This window comes from Calliphora vicina, chromosome 3 (assembly GCF_958450345.1).
Source record: "Calliphora vicina chromosome 3, idCalVici1.1, whole genome shotgun sequence".
In the NCBI taxonomy this organism is placed as follows: Eukaryota; Metazoa; Arthropoda; class Insecta; order Diptera; family Calliphoridae; genus Calliphora; species Calliphora vicina.
In genome coordinates, this window is record NC_088782.1 from 63,829,484 (window position 1) to 63,846,173 (window position 16,690).

The following is a 16,690-nucleotide window of genomic DNA, read 5'->3' on the forward strand; positions in this document are numbered from 1 at the left end:
ATGATGCTTGAACACTATAAAAGAAAATGATTTTTGTACTGAATCAATACTTGCGATGAAAAATGGATTCATTACCTTAAGCCGAAGCGTAAAACATCGTATGTGAAGCCCGGCCAATCAGCCGAATCGACACCAAAACCAAATATCCATGGCGCTAAGGTAATTCTCTGTATTTGGTGGGAGCAAAAGGGTTCTATCTATTATGAGCTGCTGAAATCTAACCAGCCATCATAGGGAACCTGTACCGAACGCAATTTAGTCATTTGAAGCGAGCATTAGCCGAAAAAGCCCAGAATATGCGGCCAGGCATGAAACCGTATTATTCCATTATGACAACGCTCGGTCACATGTTGCAAGACCAGTTTAAAAGTATTTACAGTGAAGTGGTTGGGATGTTTTGCTTCAGCCGCTTTATAGTCCAGACCATATCCCGTCCGACTATTATTTGTTTCGGGATACGCTTTACTATCTCCAGGATACGCTTTACGTTGGAATAGAGTATCCGATATTGGCTTGATTTGTTCTTGACCTCAAAAGATGAGCAGTTATTTTGGCTCGGTATCCATATGTTGCCAGAAAGATGGGAAATGTTTAAAAAAAAGCTATTGATATGATTTTCGGAAGTGGGCATTATATGGGAGCTATGACTAATTATGAACCGATCGTTATAAAATTGTGACATGTGACATGTCTTTTGTATATATATAAATTATTTGTGCTGAGTTTTATTAGAATACCAATATTTTTAAAAGATTTATGCTAGTTAAAGTGATTTTCGGAAGTGGGCCTATATGGTAGCTATGACTAATTGTGGACCGATCATCACAAAATTTAGTGAGGCGAGTTTGATTTATATAAAACTTATTTTTGCAGAATGAGAGCTTAACAATTTTCAGAATAGGCTTCGTCCTTGGGGTATTAAAGAAGCTTGTACCAAATTTTATCGAATTATCTTTGAAATTGCGACCTGTGGTTTGATTACAAGGTTTACATGGACGGACAGACGGACGGACATCACTAAATCGACTCAGAAAGTGATCCTGCGCAGATTGATATACTTTAAGGTGGGTGTATTTTGGTATGTTACAAACATCAGCACAATCCAATATAACCTCCCCACTATGGTGGTGTAGGGTATAATAAACTAGAGGTAACGATCATTGTTAAGCAGTTCAGTGGAATCGAATTAATGAAGTCGCAATGACTCGGTACTCTAAAGGATACCAGTGTATTCAAAGGTAACTAGTTTGCAAAGTTGGTAATTACTAATTTTAGTTTTGCCTTTCGGACCAAAAGGTTGAAATTTATTATAAATCTTAAGTATCTAATAGATTACAAGTGGAATACTAAAAAGAACTCTATATTTTTATTGTGTGTGTAATTACTAATTGTGTATTCGTTGATCATTAGACCATCTCTGATATTCATAGATACACAAGTATAAAACTACGCAGATATTTTTTCTAAGTAATTCTCTGGGAAGAAAAAAGTCTTTGCAGAGTCTAAAATTTTATCTTGCAGCAAATGTTGCACTTTTTCTGGTATTTACACTTGTGCGTTTCACTATTCTATTTTTTATTTTTTTTTTCAAATTTTTTTCTTTATATAAATTGGAATATGAGTACGAGAAAAATACTTTAAGAAGACACAAAAAGGCAAAATAGAAGGAAAAAGAAACATGTTGAAAGTATTTTATTTAAGTGAGTGTTTTTGTTTTAATAATATCACATAAATACCAAAAGTTTTTCATGTTTTTATTTATTTCTTTGTAAAAATATAAATATTTCTCATGTGAAGCATTTAGTATTTGTGTTACAGAAAAATGTGTCTTGTTTTTATTGGTATTATTTTCTGTTCTTTTTTTCTTCTTTATTTGAGGTGTAATAAGTTGCAGTTTGATTTATTTTCCGGCCCACATCATTTTGATGATAAAACAAATTATGTTTCTTGCGTTGACTTGTTTTCTGTGCTCCAACATTAGATTATTTTTTTTTGGTAAATTTTTACTTTAAACTTATTTAACGCCCACTTTATGTAGCAAATACTGCCTGCAATACAATGTTGCTTTCAACATTCGTTGTTTTTTTTTCTAGTTCTTCTGCTAGTTCCGTTTTTGATTTGCTTTTCCTCTAAATAAGTGCCTCAAGTAGTTTTTTAAACTTTTTTTTTTTAATAATCAATCTTTTAATTTGACATTTTTGTATGTCATAGAATGTAAAAGTGTATTAAATAGGAAAATAAAGTCTTTTAAAAAAAGAAAGTAAATCTATAAAATGAAATGTGTGTTGTGGTAAGTGTTCCTCTAAGAACTCGTAAGAGATTTTTTTTATGGAATAAATTAAAAGAACTGGTTAGTAAATTTAGTCATACTTTCAGCAAGTAAAACGAAACTAAACAAATTATTAGTAAAAGTTTAGCTAAATAGATCGTTTGTGTGTCTGAAGTTTCACTTAGTTCAGTTTTAATTAAATTTTTTTTGGTAGCTAATATTATCGGTATTTAGACTCTAGGATATATGGAGTGAAAATTAATATAATTATATTTAAAGGTTCGCAGTATTTTAATACTGATAACATTTTCCCTCTCAATATTATAACTACTGCCACACAGTGGGGCAGAATCAACATTTTTTGCAAATAAATCTGGCATTTCCAAACGGCTAGTCCGATCGCGATAAAATTTTACTCAATGAAATTTTCAAAGTTTTTTTTAAATTTGTCATTCTGAATAACAAAGTGTAAAAAAAAAAACTTTTCAAAAGGTCAAAGGGAATCCCGCAATTCCTAAATATTGTAACGAAAATCCCAAACATTTTATTTTTTACAATTTTGCTATTGGGTCCACATTTACATCTGGGCTGGGAAAATACTTTGGGTATAAATAGGGAACACATCAGGGTTTCCAAAACTGCTTTCCGTTTTCTGATCCCAGCTTTGGGCTTTTAGAACATGTGACCCAAATTTGAAATTTTGATAAAAATGTACGTCAAATTCCGAAGGGCGTTGGGGCGACATATTTTTTATACCAAAATGTTAAAGAAAGTTTTTTTTTAATAAAATAAAAGAGTTAAGTCGCCAAAAAAACAGCAAAAATCAACTATTTTTGGAATTTATAAATTGAAAATCGTTTATTTTTGGATTATTGCTCTCAAATCTTTTGTATATTATTGGTAATTTAGTTGTCTAACTAAGAAAATCAAAAATAGTCCGCTTTTTTTTAATTTTTTTTTAAAAAGTGGATCAAGATATGTCAAAATTTTATAATTTCAATGTTGTAATGCCTATAACTCGGAAATTATAAGCTTTACGAGCTGCTTTTCTGATAGAAGTGTTCGGTGCTCTTCAAAAGTGTTGTTCGACTTATTTTGCCTTACCAATATTTTTTAACTAGACTACTTGTGTTTTTTCGTTGCTACTGCTACTTGTAGTCTAGTTTTTTCAACACTGGTTTAAACTATTATTTTTGTCTTTAAAATGTTGTAATATGATCTAAATACTTTCACATAGTAACATTTTATTATTTTCTTCTATTCAAATCATCTTGAAAAAAAGTTTCAAGGGTTTTTGTGTTTTCAGTTGTGGTAGCGATTCTCGTGGAATTGCCCATATGTTGATTCTGCACTACATTGCTTTGTAGGGTACAAGTTATTCCACTTGTTCTATATAGTACTTAATTTACCCTCAAAAAGCCTTTACAGAGCTCATAACCAGAGGTTCAAGCCGAAAGGCATCAGTCAGATTACTGTTGGAATCATTGTCGGAAGCTTAACCAGGCTCTTTATTCAAAAAAAAAATCCTATAAGAGAAAATGTTAGTGCGTTGCCCTGTGGAATTTTGAAATTAAAAATAATCTCTTTCTTAGAAATTTTGAATTCAAAAATAGTCTTATTTCTTAACTATATTTAAAGTTCTAAATAATTATTATAATTTTGAAAACGTTGTTTAATTAATACACGAAAAATAGGCTTCAGCCGGCTTAAAGACGCCGCCGGTCATATTTGTTTAAGACGCCGCCGATTATTTCGCATCGGCTGGGATCTCTGCTCATAACTGACAACATTTTAAAACAATTTTGTTTAATAGTTACAAAATTAGCAAATCACTTACCTTAAACATTAATGGTTAAAATAAAGATGTTGCTGTTATTCCTTTAATTGTCATACTTTAAATATTTACAATCTCATTTTTGTTCTTTTCATGTTCGGCACTTTTTATATTTATTTTATTGTCATTTTGTTCTAATAGCTTTTAACAAAAACACTTCTCCTTTTATTAACACCAATAACAACAACAACAACAATTTTTGTTGCCTAAACGAATGGCCAATCAAAAGCAAAACATTAACCGCCTTCCAACTAATAATTGCTTAAATTTTTTTTGGCAAATTTCTAACACTTATTTCACTTGTATATTTAACACTTTTCAAGGATATTTTTACACAAAACAATTAACTAACCTTTTATTTATGAAATAATGCACAAATATTTTAATATTCGCGATTAATTAACGTGCTTGATTAATTTAAATACGACAATTAATCTCCAAACAACCGAACACTTGACGAATTTTTAGAAAACTAAAGAAGATGAATGAAACAACAATGCAAGTATGAGTACTTAACTAATGGTTATGGTTTTGTTGTTGTTATTAGAACACAATTGAATGTAAAGAAAAAACAATAAGAACAACAATGAGTTTGAATCAGTGATGGGCAAATTATTGCAATGTACTCTTTATATGGATTGGTATATGAAAGGGGGTGGTAGGGATATTACATGTCGAACTTAATGTGGAATTATTGTTATTTTATTTTTTTGCAAAAGAAACTGTTATTTAAGTAAAGAAAGAAGTAATTTTATATAATTTTATGCAATAATTAAAAAAGATACTCGTGCGTTTAAAAGTTTGTGGTTTATAACCTATACAAATATAAAATATCTGTTTTAATTGGAAAAATTGTGGGAATATGTATTTAAAAGAATTCAATAATAGATTAAAAAAAGTCTTTCATCTGACCTAGACCTACACTTAATCACGTTCAATAAGACTTACCAGCAAAATAAACCTATTTGGCTGAATTTTAGTTTTTGTACAGTAGACTACTTTTTCTTGCAAAAGCAAGAAACGTAAATCCGGTCTTTGAAATGGCCCCACATAAAATGGCCCAGCGTCGCTAAATTACAAGAATGAGACGGCCAATTGACATCGCCAAATCGACATTAGTTAGTTTACAAAACCTAATAATTGAAAATCGGCCTCATCACTAAATGATTTCGTTGAAAATGTGTATTCGTTAAAATTTCGCAAATGTCTTCTGAATAAATGTCAAAGGATGACAGCTCTATTCCTTACATTTCATCATTTTGCAGCTAATTTACGTCATAATCTTTTTATTGTATTCCAAATTATGCTCACAAAAATCAGTAGGTAATATGTTAGTAGCTATTTAAATTTATTAAAATTTTTATTGAAAAATCTAGAGAGTTTTCTTTCGGAAAGTTGCCAAACTGTTGTTCAAACTTTTAATTTATGAATTATGCATTTAATTACCTTTCTCGCGATATATTTCGACAAGAATTCCCGGACAATAACATGACAACATAGCTTTGTTAAAATTTGTGTGACTTTAGACCTTCATTTGTAGGTCTTTATTTAGAACATTAACAACTTCCTTTCTTCCCATTAACAAAATATTTTAATATTCTTATATTCGAAGCTGTTATGCGTCAAATAATTTGTTCTGAAAAAAAGTGGTAAAAGTTCAAAAAAAACAAAAATCTTTGCAAGTGTTCGTTCTATTCCCAAATATCTGAACCACTAGAGGATTATTTACACTACAGTGGGTAGCATAAACTTGATTAATGACTTTATTTTCATATAATGTCATTGACATTAAACTTAATACATAAATTTAATAAAATACAATATAAAAATCTAATTATAAATATTCAAGTTTTCTAAAAACTCATTCAATTAACTGAAAATATAATGTTAATTTTTACAGACATTTATATAATTTATTTTTTATTAATTTTGTCTTTATTTGGGCATTTATGTAAAATTGTTTAAATTAGCTTTTAAACCATTTATGGCATAAATGACAAACACACATTCGCTTGTACAACACTACAGAAAAGTACTTTAATCTTAATCGGTTTATTAAATTAAGGAAATGTAAATTATATTAATTCTTAACATAAAAAAAATAAACAAATAAAGAAAAAGAAACTAATAATACCAGTTTTTTTAAATTATAATTTCAATGACTTGGTTTTTTGTTTGTATTTCATGAACATAATTTGGTACAATTTTACGCTGGATAATTTTTGGTTCCTACTCGTGTTTATGTAAATTAATTTTCTTTTCAGTTTTAGTTGACTATATTAAGTTTCGATGTAATTTCTGTGGAAACACGACTTAACCTACTTGATGTTTGATTTAATTTAAATATTTTTTTAATAAATCTTAAGAAAAGCTAAACTTTTTTAATCACATTTACTGTGTATAGAGCAAGAGACAAATTAATTATAGGTATAGTGTATTAATTTTAGTATATAAATATTTAAACATTTACCTGAACTATATTTTCGAAATGTGTTTGATTAAAATAGTTAATGGGGATTTTAATGTATTAATATTTAAGAAGCCATGTCAAATTATTCAAATTAATATTAAACAAGTAAGAGTGCTGGCTGTGCCGAAGCTTGCCCCATCAATAAACATTAGGGCCATAACTTTTTTACATTTTTTGAAAATATCAAAATGGCCATAGCATAGCCGAATAGACCATTGAAAGTTGTTTAAAAAAATGGTATTACTTTTCCACGGTTTTCAAAAAAATTCACTCACAAAACGCGGTAAAATTTGTAGATAATTTTTTTTTATTTTTTATCCAAAAAAAAGAAAATAGTTTTTTTTTAGAAATATATCAACCTGACTCGAATCGTAACTTTTTAACTATAAAAAATAAATTAAGTAATGACAATTTGAGAAATGTTTGACTTTAAAAACAACATCTTTAGGTTTTTATTCCAAAATGTTATCGTAAATAACACAACATTTACCATCGCGTGGTACTAGGGCCCAAATTTTGTTATAGCTCATACATACACATGTTTGTGATATAGGGATTATATGGGGGGCAGGGTCCATGCAAATTGTTTTTCAAGAATTTTATAACTTTACTCTTTATGTGTGTTTGTTTAATTATCGCTTTAACATATTTGGGGGATTCTATTAGGTCGTATTGTCATAATGTCGTAAAATATTATTTTAGTTTAAACAAATTTTTGTTGTGTTTCAAACAAAACAGTTCTAAACAAATAATACCGTAGACAAACGACAAAGTTAATTTGCATTAACGGCACATTAATGTGAATTAAAATTTAGCCCTGACAGACGACAGTATTTGCATTTAGTTAAAAAATCAGTACTATTTGAAAAAAAAGATGAAATTATTTTTGCTGAAAATGCTCCATAATGCAAAAGCGCATGCACTAGCAACCATAAATCTGAAAATTGTACATGCACTAGCAACCATAAATCTGAACCTGTTGCTTCAAGTTGGGACCGCAGTAGGACACTCTGAAATAAGAGAAAGACAATTGTGGACATTTGTAGGTTTAATATCACCTTTTTATGGAGGATATAATTCATAAATGTAATTTTTTAAAGGACCACAACAGCACTTTTTGGGAGTGTGTCGTGCTTTCGATAGACGATAACAGGTTTAAGGAAAACTTTCGCCTCAACAGGAAGGCTTTCCAAAAAGTGTGTGAAAATGTTAAAGATATGAAAAGGATGGACACCAATATGAGGTTTTGTATTCCACTCGATAAGAGAGTGGCAATAGCATTGTTCGCTTTCCATTTTAATTTTTCTTTTTCAAAAGTAAACAATTTCCAAATTCTGATTGATTGTCGACAGTCTTGCCATATTGAAATAGCTAAATTCAGTATAAATTCAGTTTGATTTTGTGTATTTACGTCAAAGCTAATGCGCATTAGAATGGGGATAATTCACAAGTTAATTTGAATTAAGACTACTAATACAAATTAACGCCGTTGTCTGTCTATGCTATAAGACTTTTTGAACTATGTTTATTGTTTTGTCTAAAAATAAGACTTTTTTTGTTTGCAGCTCAACAACAATTTGTTTAAACTAAAATAATATTTTACGACGTTATGACAATACGACCTAATAGTAGACCGTTTGAATACCCCAATTGTATTTTTCAAAATCAAAATAGGTAGATACCTATTAGATACTTTTTTACGTTTCATTATATATTTACAAAAATGTCACTTTTTAAATTTAAAACCCCCATTAACACGAAGTCTGATTATATCGCACAACCAGTTCAAAAGTGACACAACTCAAAATTTTAATTTTTCAGAAATCGAAAATAAATATATACCAATTGAAACATAATGAAAGACATTAGTGTTTTTTTTTTTAGCCACAGTTAACAAATATCTTTTGTATAGATAAACAAGTGTATTGTGCATAGTTTAAGCGTAAAATTAATTTTTCGGGTTTATATCACCCGACAAATAAATTTTGAGTTGTGTCACTTTTGAACTGGGTGTGCGATATGTTAACTAATAGTTAAATTGACAGTTTTGATACAAAAATATATATATATATAATCAGTATTCGTGTTAATGGGGTTTATAGGTTTATAAAACAAAATGTCCATACAAAATTTGTTTTATAAACCTTTGATAAATTAAAAAATTAATTATGAATAAGGCCTATAATTCATAATTATTACATAAAATGATATAAAATTATTTCTTTATGTACTTAAATAACAGTTTATTTTGCAAAGCAATGAATTAAATAACAATAATGACTTGCAAATTCATTAATTCTTACATTAAGTCCCCAACCACCCCCTTTCATATTCTAATTCGTATAAAAAGTACATTTCACTAATTTGGCCATCACTGATTGCATCTCATTGTTGATGTTGTTGTTATTGTTTTTCTTTTTCTTCTTAACTAATAAGAACAACAAAACCATAACCATTCCATTATGAAGTTGCATTGTTGTTTTATTCTTCTTCTTTAGTTTTCTAAAAATTCGTCAAGTGTTCGGTTGTTTGGAGATTAATTGTCGTATTTAAATTAATCTAGCACGTTAATTAATCGCGAATACTAAAATATTTGTGCATTATTTCATAAATAAAAGGTTAGTTAATAGTTTTGTGTAAAAATATCCCTGAAAAGTGTTAAATATACAAGTGAAATAAGTGTTAGAAATTTGCCAAAAAAAATATAAAGCAATTATTAGTTGGAAGCCGGTTAATATTTTGCTTTTGATTGGTCATTCGTTTAGGCAACAACAATTGTTAATAAAAGGAGAAGTGTTTTTGTTAAAAGCTATTAGAAATTACATAGTTAATAAAACAAATATAAAAAGTGCCGAAGATGAAAGAACAAAAAGGAGAAGTAAACATCTTTATTTTAATCATTAATTTAAGGTAAGTGATTTGCAAATTTTGTAACTATTAAATTAAAAAGTTGTCAGTTATGAGAAGAGGTCCAAGCCGATTGAAAATAATCGGCGGCGGCTTGAGCTAAAATTAACGGCGGCGGCTTTAAGCCGGCTGAAGCTTATTTTTATGTAAATAATTAAAAAACGTTTGCAAAATTATAGTAAAACTTAAAGCTTAACAATCCATATTTGCAATTTAACATATAGTTAAGAAATAAAGACTATTTTTGATTTAAAAACGATTATTTTTGATTCCAAAATAGCACAGGGCAACCAACCACCAAAATTTTCTCTTATAGGATTTTCTTGAATAAATAGCCTGCTTAAGATTCCGACAAAAAGATTCCAGTAGTAAGCTGTCTGACGTCTTTCGGCTTGAACATCTGGTTATGAGCACTGTAAAGAATTTTTGAGGGTAGATTAGGTAATAAACAAAACAAATTAAATAACGTGTAGTCCTGTAGGGCAGAATCAACATATGTATTTTGGAAATAAATCTCCAATTTCTAACAGGCTAATCCAATTGATATGAAACTTCATGTAGGACACCAGAGACAGAATTTTATAGTTCGTCCCAAGATTTTTTATATTCTTAATTAGGCTTATTAACAAAAATACTTACACATTTGAAAATACGTACTTTTCAATTTTGGACCGATCCTCATAAAAGTTGGTAGAAAGATTAAGGTTTATATCAAACTTGTTTATGTCCAATTTTCTGTGGGGGACCGTGTATGGGGTGTGTGAACAAATGTTGCCCGATTTTTCTTTATATTTGTTGAGAATTTTTTTCTAACCAATTTTTAAATTTGTATCAGTAACTATTTAGAATTACATAAAAAGTGAGTCAAAAAAACTTATACAAACTATTCCAGCTAAAACTTATCCTTGGTTCAACAAATTATTATTTTTTTAAACACGTGTCTGATATTATCTTCTCTAAATCATTAATTTTCAACTATTATTTCGGTCAAAATTGTCACCGAAACAAAGTACGTGAAAATATAATTAAAACTTTTCAAAAAAAATCCAATATGGACTTTCAAAAAAATAGCAAAAAATCTGAAGTTTCATCGTCACACTGTTTCCAAAGCCATTAAACAGTTTAACACATTGACTGCCACGTCGGACACATATGTGTGACACTGCCCTATGCGGTTTACGCCACGTCGGACACATATGTCCGACACGACTTTTATTCTCTCTAGCCATGTCAGACAATAGTGCTAGATTTTAAGAATTTTTTCGATGTTGTCTGGAAGTTTCTCATCAAAACTGTAATCTTCACATTCTTCGTCACTTTCAGAACTTGTACTGAGTATTTTTTCTAACTCAGTATCCCATAAAAAATTCCAAAGAAAATCCTGTGGCCCCCAGCATCTTATTTGCTGAAAGTGCCTTGGCAGTCAATGTGTTAAGGAAGTCTTGAACATTGAAAGGAAACCTGGATCAGAAAGAAAAAAGGTCTAACAGATATTGGTAAGGCAAATGAACTGTTTCGAAAAGCACCGAACACTTCTATCAAAAAACCGCTAGAAAAGTTAAATGTTTTGATTCTTTTGTGCGTAGAGCCAATGCTAATGTTTGGTTAAAGTCGTACAAAGTTCAGAAAATTCCAGATCGCTATGCGGTAAAGAACTTAGAAGCAAACAAAATTATGTCAATTTTAGGTAAATTTTTTTTTAATATTTTTAAATTTTTTTTTATCTTTGTCCATTTTTTTTTAATATTTAGAGAAAAAAAACTTTTGGTGAAAAAAAAAATTCGGATTCAAAATATATTTTTTTCGATTTTGTACCCATTGTGGTCTTATATACGTCGTTGCAAAGATCTTTGAAATATCTATCATTAGATATCCATAATGTCTATATTAATGACTTAGTAATTCAGATATAGGTCAAAAATCGAGGTTGTCCTGGTTTTTTTCTTTATATCTCAGCCATTTGTGGACCGATTTTCTCGATTTTAAATAGCAACCGAGCCGGAAGAATTCTGGAGATATTGATGTATGAAAGTTGACAGACAGAAGGGTATAAAAACAGACAAAATTCTTTAAGAAGTTTCTTGTATAGCAATCCATTTGCAGTTGTGGCAAAAGAAGCCCATCCTTTGTGACATCAGGCACGATAAAAACCGATATATATATTATGGAGTTTCTACAAAAACAGTACAGAGTGGCTTCATATTTCTGGACCGATTTGTCATCATGCCTCTGTGGAAAAAAGTCCCTTGAGTGGTTTTCAAACAATAATGTCAATTTTGTACCATGGAAGACAAATCCACTCAACTGTCCAGCAAATCGGCCTGTGGAAAGGTATTGGACTATTGTAAAAAAAAGTATTAAAGAACACAGGAAAGGCATGCCAGGACATGTCCGATTTTAAGCGTAAGTGGACCGCCACGTCCAAAAAGGTATCGGAATAAACTACAAAATCTTTAATGGGATGATTTTCGGTAAATGTGCATATTTACGCACTTTTGAGCATTTTTATATTGAACGGTTTAAGTTTTATTTAACTTAATACCTACAAGTATAAGTTTTATTGGTTCACTCTTTAGTCTACCTACATTTGGATATCCTAACTTTGACCCTAAATATATTTTTAAATAGAAATTTATAATAAAAACCTTTAGTTCAAAATACTTGTTATAATATATTCCCCTTATATCAATCAAATATTATTTATGAAAAAAAACCTCATGTTTGCTTTAAAACCTAAAATTATCTCAAGCTTAAAAATAATAGAGAAAGTTTCGATTATGAAATGAAAATGTTTATGAAAATATTTATACAAACACAAAGAGCACTTTTATAATTTATATAAAACAAATAAAACTATATAATAAAATAAATATCGTGCAAACCCTCATTAGTGATGTCAGTGTAAAACAATTGTAATTGAATTGAATCAAATAAAAAGTAAATTATTTGCCAATAATAAATAACAGCTAATTAACAATGAAAATTAAATAAATAAACTGATTAAATAAATTAACTGTTAGTATTAAATTTATGAGCATAAATTTAATACAACTTATAACTTATGATAACTTTCTTGTTGCTCAAAATCATTTCCACTTTAACGCCTAATAAATTTTCGACCTTTTATTTGTTTAAATTTTCTCAAGGAAATTAATTTATCCATTAGTAAGAAATTATTGTTTTAAACAATTTTATGCTAAAAGTTATAGAAACCTTTATATAAATCCTTTTTTAAAGGTTTCATTGCAAGAACAAACTAAATCACCTTCATTAAAATGACAACAATTTAATTAATAATGCGTCATGCATATAGACAACACTTTTGTGTTCCAAACTAACAATTATATTTATTATATCATCATAAATACAGACAAGTTTCAAACCGAAACCGAAAAAAGAACAACATTTAACAATAAAAAAAATAACTTAACTACCAGCACTTGTTACCTTTTTTTGTAGAATTTATTATTTCCGCCAAAATAAAAACAGAATCAAAAAGCTTAAAAAAGTACTGTACCACCAAAAGCTTATTATATTTACACTGAGAGAAAATAATAACAAGATGTTAGAAAAAGGTTGTCACCGTTTCAAAATTGGGTTATAAGATAACGTCTATTTGCATTAATTCGGTAACAGTGTTTTAGTAACGGTAACACAACTGATTCGTTTGAACGGAGCATTGACCTAAAACCGCCCAGAATATGCGGCCAGACATGAAACCATAATATTCCATCATGACAACGCTCGGCCCATTGTTACAACACCTGTTAAAAAGTATATAGAATGAAGTGGTTGGGAAAATTTGCCTCACCCGCTAAGTGTTTTTAGGTTAGTTCCGAGACTTCTCAAAGAGTGCCTAAACGCTGTAACTACATCTTGTCATATGATAAAGTCATGTTAAATTGACAGGTCCCTATAAAGGTTAGAACCGGAACTGGTACCTGAGAAACAAATAACGGGACAAGTTCTGTGTCGCTTCCCCTCCTTCTATGGATGTTAAAGTGACAGATTTTCTTCAAAACAAGTGTTGGAACTTGAACAGCTCCATATCACCTTGAAGGAAATGCCCAGAGCAAATTAATAGGTAATACAGATTATTATTGATGCTTAATTGTGGGGTAAAACTCGATTGTGTAAAAATAGTACAATTATCAACGCAGTGTAAGAACCATCAACACAAAAACCAGTAGGGCGAACCGAATTAGAAATCTGTATAAATTTAGAGAGTAAAAATAGTGAAGACTTATATTCTGAAGATCCTGAAGTTTCAACGTCCACAGACATTGTTTTTTTTTTTTTTGAAAACACAGTTTCCGCTCAGAGACGATATAGTCTACGAGGAATTAACATTATTAAAAGCTCTCTCAATATACAGCAAAGCTACCGATGAGTACTTCCCATACACAAGGGTTTTCCCAATATATCCCACAAGCGAGTATAGCGCAGTCACAACCTATTCATGTCCGATTGTAGATCAATTCAAACAGTGCTATTAAGTGACTTATCGGTCTATATAGTCTTTCGGTTTCGTTTGAGAGGTATTACTTCCTTTAGGAATAAAGACCATATTGCACTTTGTCCAGGATTCTAAAAAAACATAGTTTATTTATCTAATTAGCCATGGCCGGTGTTACAATACCTTTGATTTTAACGGTTCAACTGTGGCCTGTCCTTTCAAAGAGAAACAGTTGCTTCATTTGAGCCGTTACAAAGACTTCCCCTGCGTCAGGGATATACAGCCAGGAGAATGGGTATCTATAAGTATCTTTAGGGTCTCATCTCCACCAGTTGACCAAGTTTTCTGTATGAAAGTTGGGACAAGAGTTGTCTTATTTACTTTTATCCAGTTCCAACAGCAGTTTTATTTTTGAACCTCGTCATGAAAAAACTCTTTTCTGCATAAGCGATTTTTAGACTTAAAAAACACTGAGTATGTTATTGTTTTCTTCAATTTTATTTATTAAATAATAATTTCTTTATCTTCAACTATACTTAGGTAGCTTTTCTTTTTCTATTACATCTCCTTAAACTATGTTTTTCACCGTCTTAATAATTAGCAAGTCAGAGAGCTATATTCGACTGTGCAGAATCTTTTATACCCTTCACCAAATTATACTTCAAAATACAAATTTTAAATATTTTTAGGTAAACAAAATTTTTTTTCTAAAGTTGTTTTTTTCATTTTGTGGAAAAAAATATTTTTGAATAGTTATTTTAAATTTAATTTTTTTTTTAATTTTAAAATTTTTTTTTGGTTTTTTAATTTTTTTTGTGGAAAAAAATTCAGGTTAAAAAATATTTTTTCCGATTTTGACCCATTGTAGGTCCAACTTGCTATGGTCTTATATACGTCGTTGCAAAGGTCTTTGAAATATCTATCATTAGCTATCCATATTGTCTATATTAATGACTTAGTAATCCAGATGTAGGTAAAAAATCGAGGTTGTCCTGGTTTTTTCCTCATATCTCAGCCATTTGTGGACCGATTTTGCTGATTTTAAATAGCAAACTTCTCGAAAGCATGTTTGACAGAATTATTGAAGATTTGGACCCCGAAGATATCTGGGGTCTTCAGAAAATGGATTTCAACAGACAGACGGACAGACAGACACGAAGGTGAAGGTTATAAAAATGGGAACTATGGGAACTTCTAAGAAATACGAATCTGCAGTTACTTGTTTGCATTTAAAATGCAGCTATCATGAAAGATGCTAATCATTCGAAAATTTCTAGACAATGCTACAGTTCTTTAACAATAAATTTCTATAGCATTGGTTAATGCACTTTAATAAACGAGCAATAAATATTTGAATGTGTATCTTCGTCAAAGCAAAAATTATAAAAAATCGAATTCATTTCATGAAAAATTGCAATGTTTTTCTTAATTTTTCAATATGCAAAATTTGATAATGATTTCTTACTAAAAAAATATTTTTTGGCTTCAAAAAAAATGGATTTTGTCATTGAAATATTAATCTCAGACCCCCAAAATATATTCTGGGTCCTTATGAAATTCTAAGACGATCTAGCTATGTCCGTCCGTCTGTCTGTTGAATACGTGATAGGGTCCTAACGTGAGACGCACTAAAAATGGAAAATACCGGTCCATGATTTCACCTAGCCCCCATACAAATGTCCCCACGGAATTCTATTTGAACAGTCATAAATATGTTGATTATGCGGCAATCCTGGTAAAATGTTGCACAACTTAGTTCTAAATATGTACTCTGAAATGTAAAGTAAAGCAAAAATAGGTCAACATTTGTCCCTAGTTCCCACACAAGGCCCCCCCAGAAAATGACTTAATCATTCATAATTGTCTTACAATAACTAATATCGTGATCAAATTGGGCATAAACACGATTTATATGAACCTAATTCTTTCTACCAACTTTTGTGAGGATCGGTCCTTAATTAACCCCATACAACTCTAGTATCAGAAAAATATTTTATTGCCACATATTGATGGTGGATATTGAAGATTCGGCACAACTGAATATAACACTCTTACCCGTTTCATTTAAAAATTGTCTTTAGAAAATTTTGGTAAGTGTATGTACAAAGTAAATTGTAATTTTTTTTTAGTAAAACCCCAATACTTTGAACCCTCTCTCTCTATATATCTCTGAATTTATTCTGTTGTAACAAAACTTGGTACAACAAGTACATAAACGCAACTTTATACTCGTACACAGAGACATGTTGTGAATTTTATTTTTTGTTTCTACAAAAAATAATCATGAGGGTGTTCGCTGAACAGGAACGTTGGCCATAATATCCAACAATATACCAATTCAAATACAATACTACATACAATACATAGATATCTTGCCAGGTATGTGATAAAATTATTTTTCTATATAAATATGTACATATGTATGTATGTTTATTGCAAAGCAATTTCCTTCCCCCTTTTATATACTGGTAAGTTAGTTTTTTTTTTTATCCAGTTTGTCTTAAATTTTTATGGTCTGCTGATCAACCACTCTGTTGCTACTTACTACTACTCACCTCTCGTATGAATGGTATTGTAACAACATTGGTTTAATGTTTGTTCAATGTTGCTATTGTTGTTAATCAGAATTCACTTGTTGCATTTCAGTAAATACAAGTTTTCAATTTTTATTAAGCTGCATCATTAAAATAAAGTTTGTTTCGTTCTCAACAATATTTCATCACTATTAATTATGCTTTTTTTCTAGCTGTATGA

At 29.9% G+C, this 16,690-nt stretch overlaps 1 protein-coding gene across 2 annotated transcripts in view; it reads right to left on the reverse strand.

Moving 5' to 3' along the window:
- Nucleotides 1-16,690, reverse strand: part of LOC135955119 (rho GTPase-activating protein gacU) — a 173,479-nt gene that overhangs the window by 103,802 nt on the left and 52,987 nt on the right. The window lies entirely within an intron of this gene.